General features: G+C 45.6%; 3 non-coding genes across 3 annotated transcripts; all 3 read left to right on the top strand.

Annotated features, from left to right (window-relative positions):
- Window positions 1-774: 774 nt before the first annotated feature.
- Window positions 775-937, top strand: LOC135018246 (U1 spliceosomal RNA). Its single transcript, XR_010215965.1, has one exon. It is a non-coding gene; the product is annotated as a U1 spliceosomal RNA (small nuclear RNA).
- Window positions 938-1,607: 670 nt separating this feature from the next.
- On the top strand, window positions 1,608-1,771 carry LOC135018245 (U1 spliceosomal RNA). The gene has a single exon (XR_010215964.1). It is a non-coding gene; the product is annotated as a U1 spliceosomal RNA (small nuclear RNA).
- Window positions 1,772-1,923: 152 nt separating this feature from the next.
- Window positions 1,924-2,086, top strand: LOC135018247 (U1 spliceosomal RNA). Its single transcript, XR_010215966.1, has one exon. It is a non-coding gene; the product is annotated as a U1 spliceosomal RNA (small nuclear RNA).
- Window positions 2,087-4,757: the final 2,671 nt, after the last annotated feature.

Raw genomic sequence — 4,757 nt, 5'->3', positions numbered from 1 at the left:
AGAGGGGAGTGTTACGCAGACCAATGGAGTGAAGGATTTGCAGTAGGAGAGGATGGTCCACAGTGTCAAAAGCAGCAGAGAGATCAAGTAGAATAAGTAGAGAGTAGTGTCCCTTAGATTTAGCAGCATGGAGGTCATTGCATACTTTTGTAAGGGCAGTTTCAGTGGAGTGGAGAGGACGGAAGCCAGACTGGAATGGGTCAAGCAGTGAGTGTGAGGAAAGAAAGGAAGTAAGGCGGTTGTAGACAATACGCTCAAGGAGTTTGGAGGCAAAAGGGAGAAGAGAGATGGGTCGGTAGTTGGAGAGAGTGTTTGGATCAAGGGTAGGTTTTTTAAGAATAGGAGAGATGAGAGCGTGGTTGAAGGCAGAGGGGACAGTGCCTGATGAGAGGGAGAGATTGAGAAGGTGGGAAAGATGGGAACAAGCAGAAGAAGAGATGTGGCAGAGGAGGCGGGAGGGGATAGGGTCAAGTGGGGAGGTGGTGAGGGGACAGGAACGAATGAGGGCCATGACTTCCTCTCCAGATGCATGGGAGAAAGATGACAGAGTTGGTGCGAGGGATGGGGAGGGTTGGTAAGGGATGGGAGAAGGCTGGTTACTGATAGTCTGGTGTGATGTGATGTCAGCTCTGGTAAAAGTCAGATTTCTTTGTCTCAGATCTTCCTCTAGCCTTGTTCTTATTTCGAGAGTTCCCTTGTGCTGCCTCAGTTGGATCTCCTTCACTTGACAGGGGGGTGCCCGAGCAGCGACCCTCCCCAGCTCTAGCCCAACTCCTACTAACCTGCCAGGCGAGATACTATAATCACGAAGGTGCTTCTCCCAGGGCAAGGCTCACCCATTGCACTCTGGGTGTGCTGCTCCTGCGATTTCCCCAAATGTGGGAAACTTGACTGCATAATTTGTGTTTCCCCTGGTCGGCTCTCGTATAATTCAGATCTCTTTGTCTCAGGTCTCTCTCCAGCCTAGTTTGCTGTCTGTTTCCACTTCTCTTTTCTTGAGCTGCTCCCTTCTATGCCCTTGCGCACTATCCTGACTTCTCCCGTCTGCTTACTTTGTGCCTTCCAACGCACAATGCGAACTACAGGTAGTGCTGCAGGTCCCACACCCTTTTATTTGCCTTACAGAGCAGCTCTGGAGCTGTTACAGTGCCCAGCTGCTGCAAGAAATCAGCTTGAATGCTTCGGGGCTGGGGCATAGCCAACATGAGCCCCACACCGAAGGAGGGTGGAGGTGTTTAATGCGAACTAGGGGTCATCCAAGCTCCGAAAAATGCTGCCATGCCCTGCACGCCCCTTTTCTCTTTTCATATGCAGACGAGGGTTGAAGCCAACTTTGACCCACTGCTTGGATGACATCACCATATGCAAATCCATCTGCTGCAGGCCTTCCCCCAGGAATGCTTGCACTAGTTGTTGCATTTGGTTTGTTGTTTGGGGGTGCTTCAGTATTAGGTAGCCTTCTGCCCTCCCATGTTCATCTGAAAATATGTGTTCTCCCTGCAGTTGTTGTCCCCAGATGAGAGTTCCCTTGTGCTGCCTCAGTTGAATCTCCTTTACTTGACAGAGATGTGCCTGAGCAGCGGCCCTCCCAAGCCCTATCCCAAATCATACTTATTTTGCATAGGAGATACCATGGTCATGAAGATTGTTCTCCCAGGGTGAGGTTCATTCATTGTATTCTGGGTATGCTGACCCGTATGATTTCCCCAAATGTGGGAAACTCGACTGCATTATTTGTGGTAGTGGGGGACTGTGTTTGTTCTTTCCTCTGGTCAGCTCTGGTAAAAGTCAGATTTATTTGTCTCAGATCTTCCTCTAGCCTTGTTCTTCTTTCGAGAGATTCCTTGTGCTGCCTCAGTTGGATCTCCTTCACTTGACAGGGGGGTGCCCGAGCAGCGACCCTCCCCAGCTCTAGCCCAACTCCTACTTACCTGCCAGGTGATATACTATGATCATGAAGGTGCTTCTCCCAGGGCAAGGCTCACTCATTGCACTCTGGGTGTGCTGCTCCTGTGATTTTTCCAAATGTGGGAAACTTGACTGCATAATTTGTTTTTCCCCTGGTCGGCTCTCGTATAATTCAGATCTCTTTGTCTCAGGTCTCTCTCCAGCCTAGTTTGCTGTCTGTTTCCACTTCTCTTTTCTTGAGCCGCTCCCTTCTATGCCCTTGCGCACTATCCTGACTTCTCCCGTCTGCTTAATTTGACTACAACCACCAATATATTCTGCTGCACTATATATATGCAAAGCTAATTCTGCTGGGTAATTACAACTGACTAAAACCACCAATATATTCTGCTGCACTATATCTATATTTGCAAAGCTAATTCTGCTGGGTAATTACAATTGACTACAACCACCAATATATTCTGCTGCACTATATCTATATATGCAAAGCTAATTCTGCTGAGTAATTACAATTGACTACAACCACCAATATATTCTGCTGCACTATATCTATATATGCAAAGCTAATTCTGCTGGGTAATGCAAATTGAAACATTATTGCATAGTATGTGATTTTGAAGTACTTTTTTAAAGTTTTGAATGATATAGACCCAGTTTAATCTTTGTGGAATGCCTGGTTGTTGTTTTTAAGGTAATTTATTGCCTGGCATTTGAGGGGGTGGGGTGTGGTTACAGATTTCAATTATTGGTTTCACTTGTAATAGTCTTCTACTTAAGTCCAATGGTGTAGGCTGTGCAAAGCCGTTTGGCTGTGCATTTATTGATCTAAGCATGCATTTTTATCAAAGCGTGATAAAATTGACACATAACAGCAGTGTTCAATCAGCATTAATTTATCTTCAGCTGATATCGATTGTGAATTGACGTTTCTTCTCTTCTTGTCACCTACAGGTAATTACAATTGACTACAACCACCAATATATTCTGCTGCACTATATCTATATATGCAAAGCTAATTCTGCTGGGTAATGCAAATTGAAACATTATTGCATAGTATGTGATTTTGAAGTACTTTTTTAAAGTTTTGAATGATATAGACCCAGTTTAGTCTTTGTGGAATGCCTGGTTGTTGTTTTTAAGGTAATTTATTGCCTGGCATTTGAGGGGGTGGGGTGTGGTTACAGATTTCAATTATTGGTTTCACTTGTAATAGTCTTCTACTTAAGTCCAATGGTGTAGGCTGTGCAAAGCCATTTGGCTGTGCATTTATTGATCTAAGCGTGCATTTTTATCAAACCGTGATAAAATTGACACATAACAGCAGTGTTCAATCAGCGTTCAATCGAAGTGAAAAAGAAGGAAAACAGAAGCACACCAATCTAACAAAACAAAGAAAACTGAAGAACTAATAACAAATGTGAGTCACTTACTCCTCAGATCACTCACCTCCTGATTGTTGCATCTGATTACATAGCACAGAACTACCTTACTTGGACATTTCATAAACCATCCATTTCACCTACAAATGCCTGTATCTGTATTATTGTAATTTTGTTTTTTAAGCACAGCTGCACCAATGCAATTTTACCTGCAAACACTTAAAACATCTAACATAATTACCATTGCTTCTTAAACCTCTCACAATCCTTTCATTTCTTACACTCCAAATACTTTTCTGCACCCACTTTATCTACGCTTTTGACTCATTTCATACTAAATCTACACCCCTTGAGCCTACACAGCTTTTCTCACCTGCATTTCTGCAATTCTTCTGCTCGGATTGCCTTACAGTCTCCTCTCCTACTTCCACTTTCCCTCAACCTATTTACCTACTTAACACTATGTCAAGGTTTTCTTATACTCCCCACATCACTAAGTGTCTACCTAATAATGTATCTTTAGCCTTCCCCCCTAGTCTCCTCCACCTCCTCCTCTCTCCCCTCCTCTGTCTCCCCTCCATCCCTCTGTTTCCTTCCCCCACCTTTCCTGTTACCCCACTTTCATTCACCTCTGCCCCATGGTCCTGCTACCCCACAACTCAGCCCTGCTCCCTCTCTCCCTTCCCTGTCACCTCCCCACACCCCCATCCACATCACACTGACCTCCCTCCCTGCCCACCTCCTGCAGTTTCCCCTCCTAGCTCAGGCACCCGTACCATCACTACTCTCTCATCATCCCTGCCCTCAAAGTTAATCCCACCTCATCGCTACAGCAACCCTGAAAATCTAATTCACATCTCTCCCACAAACTCATACCCCCTATCCTGTGCCCTCTGGAATGCCAGATCTGTTTATAACAAACTGGTCCCCACTCATGACCTTTTCATTTCCAACTCCCTACACCTACTAGCCATTACTGAAACTTGGATTACGCCCTCTGACACTACTTCTGCTGCTGCTCTCTCTGCTGGGGGCCTTACATTCACACACACACCCCGACCTGGGGGTCGCCATGGGGGTGGTGTTGGGGTCCTTTTACCTTCTAGTTACTCCTACCAACTCATACCACCAGAACCATCCCTTATATTCTTTACATTTGAGGTCCACGCCATATGCCTCTTCCAACCAGTTTATCTTAGAGTAGCTGTCATTTACCGCCCCCCTGGCACTGCTTCCAAATTAATCGACAACTTTGCTTCCTGGCTTCCTCACTTCCTCTCTTCTGACATTCCCACCATTATCCTAGGCGATTTCAACATCCCTATTGACATCCCCACACAATCCCCTGCCTCTAAACTCCTTAACCTCACCTCTTCACTTGGTCTCTCCCAGTGGACCTCCTCACCCTCCCATGTGAATGGGAGCTCACTGGATCTGGTCTTCACTCACCGCTGTGATATTTCTGATTTT

Source organism: Pseudophryne corroboree, unplaced genomic scaffold (assembly GCF_028390025.1).
Source record: "Pseudophryne corroboree isolate aPseCor3 unplaced genomic scaffold, aPseCor3.hap2 scaffold_3212, whole genome shotgun sequence".
NCBI lineage: Eukaryota > Metazoa > Chordata > Amphibia > Anura > Myobatrachidae > Pseudophryne > Pseudophryne corroboree.
The sequence above is the reverse complement of the archived record's forward strand: the minus strand, read 5'-3'. Positions and strand labels throughout refer to the sequence as shown.